Consider the following 12,369-nt stretch of genomic DNA (forward strand, 5'->3'; position numbering starts at 1 on the left):
GACTGTGACAAACACGAGACAAAGACAAAACTTAAATACCCTCATTGCACATAAAATTAGGTGCGTGTGAGTCAAGTGTACAAGATGGGCAAAGGCTAATTTTAATGTAGTCCTGACACTTGGCGGAATGTTGGCTCCTTAGTAAATAGTAATCACTACTTAAAAAAGTAAAATAATAATAATAATAATAATAATAATAATAATAATAATAATAATAAAATTCACTATAAAATCGTTTCTTGGACTGTGTGTATACTGTGTATTGATCACCTTTTTCCAGTTTATTATAGAATTTTCTCGCTGACCCCTGATCTGCAGCCTGTTGGACAGACTGGAGGAATCTATGCAGAAATCATAGTAAGTGCTCAGACAACAACCATTTGACAATTTGTAACAGATATACTCATGAGCTACAATAAAGTATTTGCTGATTTTCTGGTCATTCTTTCCATATTGCTTCCCCTTCTTCTTCTTAGCATTGTCCCACTGACACAGAGGTCACTGTTTAAATGGCATTTTGCACGATTAAGTGCATAATGATTGTGGGCAGATGGCTTTCGGTTCTGGGTTGATTGTGTCTTACCATCTCCACTTCGGGCTTCAATACAGCCATTAGTGATGTCCCTGCTCTCTGGATTTTCTGCTTGGTGGTAGTGTATGGCTGGCAATTATCGCTTGTCCTGTTGGTCTTGTTGGCTGGTTTCTGTTACACTGGCTTTGTCCAGAGCCACATTTTGTGTGCTCCATCTGGCATCGATTTAGCTTGTATTCATTTCAGGTAAGATGACACAGCTTGATGATGGCTGCTTGGTGTTCATGAGGTTTCCACCATTTTATTGTTGTTGGCCGTTTCACACAGCAAACCTGATGGCATGGTGATCTTCATGTCAGTGACTAGCAGTTTGTGTTGTGCAGCCAGGCACTCAGATGGGATGACTTCATGCCTTTGCACAAGAACAAAGTCAATCTCACTTTAGCTGTCACTACTGGTATAGGTGATGAGGTGACCCAATCCATAGCACTTCTATAAAAAACATGTTGCAGACATTGAGGTCACTGGCTTTCGTGACATTACTAATTCTGTGCACATTGTAGCTGTGTGTATTAAAGTCACAAATATCAGTTGTACCTATCCTTGGCTTGCCTATCATGGCTATTCAGGTGACCTCCAATCTGTGAGCACATCTTCATGTAGGTCCTACCAGTGCTGTTTCTTGACATCTTCTTTGTCTGAAGGGTACGGTATAGTGTAACCTGTACAGGGTACTGACACATAGATTGCAAGTGCTGATATAAATTAAGTCAGACAAGGGATGGTAAGAGTGATGATGTATTCACGACTATGCAGTCAGGTAGATCAAGACTGAAAGTGAAGATGATGACTAGATGGTTCATAGTTCCAAGGTAGATCATTTTGTACCCATTGCCAAAGCAGGATGTTTTTTGTTTCCATATGGTTTTCCTGCAAGCAGGCTATATTCATGTGCCTTTGAGTATTTGGGCTAGTTCTCAGCTGTGTCTAGTTAACGTTCTAATGTTGAGTGTAGTGATGTGGATCTCTTTCACAGATACCGATTAATAAAATGTATTCCACTTTCAGATATCTGTGATTGATTTAAATAGACAATTGTCATAATTATTATATTATATTATATTATATTATATTATATTATATTATATTATATTATATTATATTATATTATTGTTAATAATAATAATAATAATAATAATAATAATAATAATACCAACCCTAACCCTTCCTTTCTCCAAGAATCCTCAAGGAATCACTATTAGCAGGGAAACAGTCTTCCCTAAGCAAGGAGGCATAACAGCATCATACAACATACCTGAAGTTGCCAAGTGAGTTCACTGCATTAATTAAAAGTCATTTATGTTTAAATATCCATTGATCTAATTATATCACACAGAGAGATAATATAAACGTGATCTCCTCTATTTCATTTGAAATTCTTTTTGCCGTTTTTTCAAGAACTGGTACATGGTCCTTAGTGACGAGGTTTAAAAACATACCGCAGAAGAATTTTACTTCTGAATTCAAAGTTAAAGAATATGGTAATTTCGATTCAGACAAAAATATTCTGGTTTTTAGTACTTTTAGCTGCCTGTTAAAATGTTGATTTTTACTATGCAGTGCTCCCAAGCTTTGAGGTTGCATTAAAACCATCCAAGGCTTTCTTCTATGTGGATGATCAGGAACTTCAAGTGGACATAACTGCCAAGTAAGTAGAACATTAACAGTGACAACAAATAACTTTAAAATAAAAGGTTTAATGATAGTAATTACCGAAAGTAATTAGGGAAATAACTAATGTATGTTGTTAACACAGTTGTAAAACACCCTAAGAACTCTGCCAGTCTCATGTACTTCTGGTTGTGCGTATGTTCAAAACTTGCTTGCTTCAGTGAAAAGCCAAGCAAAGCGAGTTTGCATTTTTATTTTCCATTTTGTACAAGATTTAGAGAATACCTTGGATTACAAGAATGTTTTGAAGCACATTTGCAAGAATGAAATATAGATAGCATTTTTAATATTTTGTGCGGCTGGAACAAATTATCTGCATTTACATTATTTCTAATCAGAATTTTGCCTTAAGAACTCGCCTCAAGAATGGATTATATTCGTATGCCTAGGTATTTTAACACATCAAATGAATTGAAAATATTTCTGTAAAAAACTGTGGTTTTTATGGAACTTTAGTTCAAGCTCATTTCTACACTCCTTTCCCACACCTTGGCATAAAGCTGTCATATATATATATATATATATATATATATATATATATATATATATATATATATATATATATATATGCATGTACGTGCATGTTATTCAAAAGTTCTGACGCGTCTTTTTGTTACACAGTGTCACTCACGATTTCAGACGTTTTGTTGATTTCTTTGTCTCTTGTTTTATTTTCAACATCAAAGTACAATGGTTGTTACAGTTTCTTGCATAAGTCCACTGTAGTCACGACGAGTCGTTTGCTGTGTTCTGTAGCTTTAATAGATTACAGTTACAACAACTCATTTTACTGTATCTTTTAGCTTACAGTCTCACGGTATCACGGTCAAAAGCTTGTGTACTCCAAACCTTTCTGTATCCTTCTGTGTTTTAACAGCAACTGAACAACTAACGTGCGTGATAGACATGCAGCTACATAACTGTGAGATGATGTCACAGAACAACTCATGAAATTATGTCACAATACAAATTATCAGTATGATACTTAATGCTTAACTAATAGGCTAAAATAAAATAAACACAACAACAAATCACAAGAATAAAATATGGCCCTTACATTTCCAGCCCCTAATTGATAGGCAGGGAGACTGACAATTACACACACATTTATTTATTTATTTATTTTTTACAATAGGACCACAAAATTTACTATTAGATTAAAATTTTAATTAACTTTCTTAACACTTTAAACATTTGTTAACGGTTTAACTTAAGGTATTCATATCGTTGCGTACCGAGATGAAAGGAACAAAACTACTTTATAAGATAATTAACAGTCCATTTCACATATGAGACACAGCTTATCGATGGTTCTTTCCAGTGTACTGGTTTTAGTTTTGACCAGCACACGTCTCACAAGTCCTTTTTTCCCATGAATTTCTTGAAGAGGACTTGTCAATTATTAGAACTACGTGTCCGATCGTGAGGTTTTTTCTTACTTAAGACCATTTTTGGCGCTCCTGAAACAAGGGCAAGTATTCACACACCCATCGCTTCCAGAATAAGTCGGCAAGGTATTGAATTTGCTTCCACTTGCGACGTACTTAAATGTCCTCTTTTTTGAAAAGTCCAGGAGGCAAGTTTGGCTGTTTTTTCATCAGCAGCAGGTGGTTAGGTGTCAGGGGCTCCAGGTCTGTGGGATCGTCCGTAGCAGTGGTAAGGGGACGGTCATTCATTATAGCTTCCACCTCACACAGGAATGTATGCAAGCTCTCATCGTTTAGTGTTTGTTCTTTTAGTACAGACCTCAAGATTTTTTTAACTGATCTTATCTGCCTTTCCCAAATTCCCCAAATGAAGTGAGACCCAGCAGGAGGATTGAATATCCATTGTATCCCCTTTTGCATGAGGACGCCTTAAATTTTTGACTGATTCCACTGTTGGATAGCTTTACGCAATTCAGTCTCAGCACCTATAAAGTTTGTTCCATTATCACTTCTCATAACTGACACCTGGCTTCTTTTGCACATGAAGCGTCGAATAGCATTTAAGCAGGAGTCTGTATCTAATGACTGCGCGACTTCAATGTGCACGGCTCTTGTTGTCAGACAAGTAAACAATACGCCATATCTTTTAACATTACTCCTGCCTCGTTTGACCTCGAAGGGTCCAAAATAGTCTACCCCTACGTTAGTGAACGGTGGGTGATCTGGTGTTATTCTGTCATGTGGCAGTTCTGACATTTTTTGTTCACTAGTCTTTGCTCTGATCTTTCTACATGTCACGCAACTGGACAGAAGCTTTCTCACAAGGGAATTTGCAGTCGGAATCCAGTGTTTCTGACGCAATTTTGAAAGCATATAATTCCTTCCACAATGTCCGACCTGTTCGTAAATGTCTCTTAAGATTAAAGTTGTAATGTGTGAGTCTTTGGGTATAATGACAGGGTGTTTTACATGCTCAGGCATTGCAGACCTACCAAGACGTCCTCCGACTCTTAGCACTCCGTCCTGCAGAACTGGGTCTAGTTTGGAGAGACAACTGTTTCTTTTTACTGATGCATTACCCTTTTGTAACATTGAAATTTCGTCTTTGAATTTTTTGTTTTGAACAAACTTAATGACTTTTTAAAAAAAAAACATTTTCTGCCATTGTTAAGTCCTTAATTGTTAGAGACCTAGGATTTTCTGTTATTGGGTTATTTACCTGTCCCTTAATCCTTTTTGTTCTCTGTTTAAGCATGTTTTTAACGCAAAGAATCCAGGCAACGGATCTTTTCAACTTGTACCAGTCAGAGTGATAGTTAATCAATTTACTCACGGCATCTGTTCTCTCTGTAGTCTTTACGAGATTCACTGAAGCTGAATGTTTAATCTCAATGTCATCCTCTTTTGTTGACAGATCATGAATGTTCTCAGGCCATTTACTCTCTGTTTTTTTGAGAAAGAAGGGACCATGGATCCAATTGTTGTTTTTCATGAAATTTTCACAGGAAACTCCTCTGGAAGCAGTGTCAGCTGGGTTTTTTGAAGTGTTGCCATACCTCCACTGCTGTGGCTTGATTGACTCTCGTATGATGGAAATTCTGTTAGCGATGAAGATTTTAAAGTGAAGTTTTTCATTGACAATGTTTTTCAAGACAGTTGTACTGTCGGTCCAAAACACAGAGTCCAGCAGTTCTATTTCCAGTTGACCTTTCAACATTTTGTCGTTGTTCACAGCACCCCTAGAGCTCTCTCAACAGGGAGTGCGTGTTTACTCAAATCTAAGTCCCTCATGTCTTTGATTCTTTCACTCTCAGGAATGGAAGTTAGTAATGTACGACTATTACTTGCCCACTTGGTGAGGTGAAACCCTCCACTTGCGCAAAGTTTGGTGAGATTACTATATAGCACAACTGCTTGATTATGACTAGAAACAGACTTCAAGCAGTCGTCCACATAAAAGTTTTTAAGTACCATATTGACTGCCTCGGCAGATGCATTGCTGCGGTTTTCTTCTGCTGTTTTCCTAAGGGCGAAGTTAGCTACACTTGGAGATGATTTTGCACCGAACAAATAAATGACCATTTTATATTCTGCCAAGTCCTGACTCACATCTCCATTCGGCCACCATAGGAATTGCAACAAATCTGTGTCCTTTTCCGGAACTCTACCCTGATAGTACATGGCTTCCACATCTGCCATCATGGCAACTTCCTCTTGTCTAAAACGTGTAATCACTCCAATGAGTGAGTTTGTCAGGTTGGGTCCCTACAGGAGCTCGCTATTTTATGATACTCTCTGATAGCTAGCGGCACAGTCAAAGACTCCCCCTAGCTTTTTCTTTTGAGGATGGTATACACCATGGTGAGGTACTGTATATACCACACTTGCCCGTCTTGTCGACTTAGGTGAGGTGTAGGGACCTTGACTGCATGACCCTTTTCAAACATGTCGTTCATGAAGTTTGAATACTCTTCATGAAAGGAGTGGTTATTCTTAAACTTCCGTTTGAGGTTCAGTGCGCGCTGCATGGCTGCGCTTCGGTTATTGGGCATTTGAATAGCTGCTTTCTTAAATGAAAGGCCGATGTAGAAGTGATTGTCGGTGAACTGAAGGGAGTTAGTTACAAAGTCTAAAAACTGATAGTCCTCTTGTGACAACTCAGCTTTGTCATCACAGTTCCGTTCAGGAAAATCGTGGTTGTACTGTTGTATCAGCATTTGTTCTACACTTTCAATGGAAACTCTGTTGACTGCAACGCTCGCTTGCTCATCACACGTGCCTTCCTCGAACGACTCTCGAAGAGGTCCATTTATGGTCCATCCAAGAGCAGTCTTTACTGCATATGGCCCATTGTGCCTGCTGTTAATTACTCGCCATGGTTCTAGGAGCCTATGCTCTTTGTTACTTATGAGAATTTCAACTCCAGCTGTTGTCGTGCTGTTGTGGAATGTTTTCTACTGAGACTGGGATGCTCTTTTGTGTGAACACTTTGGGGAGTTCAACAAAGGTGTTTTCTTCTAGAGCACTAACCTCTAAGTCAGTAAGCACGTAACTTTCTACTTGTTTCCTCACGTTCATGGTGCTTAACATGATGTCATTTTTTTTTACCTTGTACGTTCAATCGCCTTGCTAATGACTCTGTACAAAAGGTAGCAGAACTACCTGGGTCCATAAAGCTGTACACTTTACTGTCTCCTTTCTTGGACTATTTTAACAGGTACTATGGAGAGAATGCAATCAATCATCTTCAGCCCCAGTGCATGCACTTGTTTCATGACTCACTGTAACAGGCAGAGTTTTAACTGGTTCGGTTTCGTCAGCCTTTACGATAGCTTGAGCTGTGTCTTGTGCTGCAATGTGTAGCATGCGAGGATGTTTCTTTGAGCACAACTGACATGTAATTTTCTTTGTGCAGTCTTTGCTTAAGTGTCCTTTTACTAAGCATCTAAAGCAGAATCCATTTCTTTTCAAAAAGTCCAATTTGTCCTTATATGTCTCACCATTAAACTGGTAGCATTCGTCTAGGGTATGATCTTTCACACAGAATGCACAAGGTTTAGTAAAGGCACTGATAACTGATGCACCACTACTCTTTACTGTAATCAAGTCTTTATGATTTTTACCAACCTGTTTTACACCGGTCACAAACCTGCTACCTCTTTTTCCTTCCATTTTTTGCTTGAGCCATGACGGAGATTTGTTGCAGTGTTTTTTATCACTAGTTGAAACGTTCAGATCGCCGAAAAGTGGGTTGGACATTGCCGTTGCTTCTTCTTCTACAAACTCCATCAACTGCACAAACTTGGCTCTTGTTTGGGTGCGCCTTTCGTGCATGTATGCATGGTTCCTCCATCTTTCACGCAATTTGTAGGGCAGTTTTGAGACAATAGTCTTCAGATTGGTAGTATTATTTAGCTCATCCATGTAATCGATGCTTGACATAGTATTGTGACAGTGTACCAGGAACAGGGAGAATGTCAGCGACTTTTCGTCCTTTGAATTTATTTCCGGCCAGTTGAGTGCCTTTTGCATCAGCGTTGTAGCAATTATTTGTCTATTTCCAAACTTATCATGTAACAGTCTCATAGCTTTTGCATAACCACGATGTTCTGGCATGAGCTGGCAGCTTTTCACTAGGTCCCTAGGCTGTCCTCTAGTATACTGCTCAAGAGAGAACAGCCTATCCAGATTGCTATCAGTTCTGGTTTCAATGACATGTTTAAAGGCTCTTACAAAGGACGTGAACTCAAGAGGGTCACCATTAAATGAAGAAACGTCGCGCGGAGGTAAGGAAAATTGCTTTTGACTCTTTGCAAACATTTCTGTAAGATCTGCCTAAAGTGGCATCCTACCCTGAGGCTCCACTATGTCAGTGTTTTAAAGTGAGTGTTCGTTACCTTGGGTAGGCCGTTCCTTTAAGGTGCTTGACATTAAGTGGTTAAGTGGGTTGCTCGGAAGTGTAATGGCAATTCGAGGTATTCCATTGCCGAACAAGTTCGTTGTATAATATAGTCAACTGACTCCACTTGCCTTCTCTGGCGTTCTTCAGTTCGTGAAGCTTGTCTGGAGAATCGTTCTCGTCGAGCACCATCACCCGCTCAGATTCGACGATGGCGACGTTGTCCTCGCCGTGTGACATGGTAATATTTAAAGCGGGCAGGTCTGGCTTGTCGCTTTCGGTTTCGGTTGCTTGTCGGCAGTCGATGCGCGTTTTTGAAATCGCACGGGCGCTCTTCACTCCACATTGACACTCTTAATTCACTTATCTTCATTTTGCAGTGGAAAAAGGTTTTGACTTTACATGTACATGCATGTTATTCACAAGTTCTGACGCGTGTCTTTTTGTTACACAGTCTCACTCACGACTCCAGGCGTTTCGTTGATTTCTTTGTCTCTTGTTTTATTTTCAACATCAAAGTACAACGGTTGTTACAGTTTCTTGCATAAGTCCACTGTAGTCACGACGAGTCGTTTGTTGTGTTCTGTAGCTTCGATAGATTACAGTTACAACAACTCATTTTACTGTATCTTTTAGCTTACAGTCTCACAGTTTCACGGTCAAAAGCTTGTGTACAAACCTTTCTGCTTGCCCTAACTGATTAATCCCTGCCAGAATACCCATAATCCCCCCTTGTCCCAACGCTCCCCTCTACTCTCTGAGTTGGGGCTCCCCTGAATACTTAATACTGTAACATATTCAGTGGGGCCATATTGGAGAGCCCCTTATAACAACTTTTTGTTAAATAAATAAAGTCACAGTGCAAAAACCTTCTGAGGTTGTATTTTGGTAATATTAAGACCTGCTACTATCAGGTGGTTTTATTATTATGACCTCCCAGGTATTAATAGTGTGTTTTAATAAATTAATAGTTAATAGTTATGTTAAATCACTTTATTCCCTTTCTTCACATTATGCAAATCTTTTTGGCAAGGTACTTTTTTATAAATGTGGAATGGTTGTTAATATTTGTTAACTTGAAATGAAGTTTGTGAGAATCTAATGTTATTGAATTATATAAAGGGACCTTTATGGAAACTATGTGGACGGCATTGCATTTGTGGTGTTTGGCATTATGAGAGATGACACCAAGACCCCATTGTCTGCCTCTTTGAAAAGAGAACAAGTAAGCTTCATACACTTCTTATTAAAAGATGTAAGATTTTTACAGATTTATTTACATTTTTATTTAAAGACTGCCCACCTACTCCTACATTTATAACCTAATGCCTTTCTGGGGAAAAATAAATATGTAAAGTCTAATTTACAGTGAAAAATAAGTAATCATTTTGATTGTCAGGATCCTCAAAATCAGTAACTGTCTAATCCCCTTTTGTAAAAGTCAGTTGTAGTGTTGAAAGACAATCCTCATCAGCTCAACTGCACTGTTCTCTATTTACGCTAATATCAGTGAGGAAAGAATTTCTCTTCTCTTCTGTTATATTTACTGGGGCTGCATTTTATATTTGTAGTTGTTCACAACACATTGGCTGAGCTCTAACATATACTTTTGTTGCATGTAGATTATAAAAGGAGAGGGACGTGCAGTGCTCAGTAGAGAAATTATTCAGCAGTCCTTCCCAAATATTGCTGACCTTATTGGAAGCTCTGTATACATTTCAGTCAGTGTTTTAACAGAGAGTGGTAAGATTCCATCAGATGTCAATTCATCAGTTAATTTTGTTAATTTTTCTACTGCATCCCACATAACTGTCTCATTTTAGCTGTCATTCATTATTAACAATGTTTAAATATATCTAAATTCCATTAAATGAATGAATACTTTGTAATAAATGTGTGTTTTAGGTAGTGAAATTGTGGAAGCAGAGAGGAGGGGCATTAAAATTGTGACATCACCCTACATCATTCAGTTCAAGGGAACACGAAAGTTCTTCAAACCTGGAATGTCATTTGATGTCATGGTAAAAAAAACAAAAAAAAAAAACACAGAACATATGTTTTAATCAATTAAGTATGTAAGCCTTATACCCTTGCTGTTTTAAATGATGAGCTTCATTTTAATCTCAGAATAATCTAAATAAATAAAGTACAGAAACAAATATTTTTTTTAATGATCAATTAATAAAGAGCTGATTGCTTATTCTTACTCTCTTGAATGCTGTGGAAGCAGTTAGAGAGTACAATGGAATCTCGGATTGTGAGCGTTCCACGAGACAAGCAAAAATCTTTCATTAATTTTGACTCGATAAACAAGTGAGTCTTGATAAATACTGTAAGTACCAAGTATTAGTATCAGATAGCATGCATACGCTTCTTGTTTTGATGCTTAGTCATGTGATCACAACTGAGCCAATGGTTCTTCTCTCTCTCGCACCATGGAATTCTGGGTAATCGTCTCCCATGCTTGGTCTCATTGTGCGTGTGTCACTCGTATAGTCAATATCCGTTCGCATGTTAGTGTTTACTATAACACTTTGACCATGTGTGTGTGTGTGTGCGTAAAGATTTTATTTTGTGTTTGTTTATGTGTGCTCGATCACGCAGGGCACTGTGTATGTGCTCCCTAGCTCGGGGCTGTATGTTTGTGCGCTTGCTAACTCGTGCAGGTCTCTGTGTGTGTGTGTGCGCGCGTGCTCACGTGGGTTTGTGTGTGTGCACATGTGTGCATGCTCATGCAGGGCTGTTTGTGTAAAAGTCGTCCTACACAGCAACTCCTTCCTCCTTCTCTTGATATATGAGTGTTTTGGTATAAAATCGCACATCCAGGACAAATTATGCTCACAATCCAAGGTTCCACTAAAAAAAAAAATTTTGTTAAATGAAAAAATAGCAACGTAAGGTTTATATTAAGACCACATTTATGTATGTACGTGTGTGTGTATGTGTGTGTGCGTGTGTGTGTGTGTGTGTTCTGATCTCGATTTAAAAAGGTATATGTGACTAATCTGGACCAGTCTCCTGCTGAAAATATGGATGTCGTAGTCATGCCTGGTAATGTGAGGGGTCGAACCAAGAGTAATGGCATAGCCAAGGTTGCAGTGAACACTGAGGGAGGGGAAAGGACTCTAAAAATCACTGTAAGTTGTGTGAAAAGGGGTATGTGGAACTAAAATTTTTATCAACTACTCCCAGCTAAAGAATCAAGCTTTGACCGACCAGCTGCCAAAACAAAGGCCCAAGTGTTTTGCTAGTTTTTTTCAGACTGTTGTTGACATGCTGTTGCAATTTTGAAAGTAGAGATAAGTGTTATACATTTCTGATATTTAAATGGTTTTATAATGTAAACAGGCAAAAACCAGAGCTCCAGACCTATTATCTGAAAGACAAGCTGTGAACCAGATGACTGCCGAGGCTTACACCACCAAAGGAGGCTCAAACAATTATCTACATATAAGTGTAGATGCTGCAGAACTGTCAATCGGTGATCACATAAACATCAATATAAACTTCAAAAGTAATGTCCGAAATCAGGATTTCACTTATCTGGTTGGTATCTTACGTAGCCATTGTTTTATATATATTGTTGATACAGTATGGTAAGGTAGTCCTACAGGCTTGTGTATTATGGTATAAATAATGCTTACCCCATCCTTCACTAAGCCTGACTTTAAACTTTAGTAACCCATGAAATACAGATTTTGTTTGTTTTGTTTTTTTGTTTGTTTTATTAATCCAAATCCTTGGACTTTGCTTTGTATCAGATCCTTAGTAAAGGACAGATTGTGAAAGGAGAAAGATTTAAAAGACAAGGGCAGTCCCTGTTGACCATGTCTCTACCAGTCACCAAGAACCTTGTTCCCTCATTTCGAGTGGTGGCGTATTACCATGTAGGATCCTCTGAAGTTGTGTCAGACTCCATCTGGGTCGATGTGAAAGACACATGCTTGGGAACGGTAGGTAATCTGCTGCATTCTCCTTGATAATGGCAATTTTATTCCAAATTGGATTTTGCCCTTAGGAGTTTAGAAATACTGTAGTAGTATACATTATACATTATAAATTTTATATGCATTTGATGCAGTGTAAAGATATCAGATTGGTTCTTAGAGTGGTATAAAATGCATTCAAACAGGCCTTTTTCATGAGAGGTGGAGGAGTGCCCTTCGATAAGCTGGTACAAAGAAGATTATAGTACTCTGAAGGAATTAGGACAAGCAAAGTTTAGATGAAAAAGCTATTTAAACCCAAGGACCCTAATTTATTAGAATGGACCATTAAAA

General features: G+C 38.4%; 1 pseudogene; it reads left to right on the forward strand.

Moving 5' to 3' along the window:
- LOC128506539 (complement C3-like) overlaps positions 1–12,369 on the forward strand; it is a 34,248-nt pseudogene that overhangs the window by 3,013 nt on the left and 18,866 nt on the right.

The sequence above is a fragment of the Clarias gariepinus genome, chromosome 18 (genome assembly GCF_024256425.1).
Source record: "Clarias gariepinus isolate MV-2021 ecotype Netherlands chromosome 18, CGAR_prim_01v2, whole genome shotgun sequence".
Taxonomy (NCBI): Eukaryota; Metazoa; Chordata; class Actinopteri; order Siluriformes; family Clariidae; genus Clarias; species Clarias gariepinus.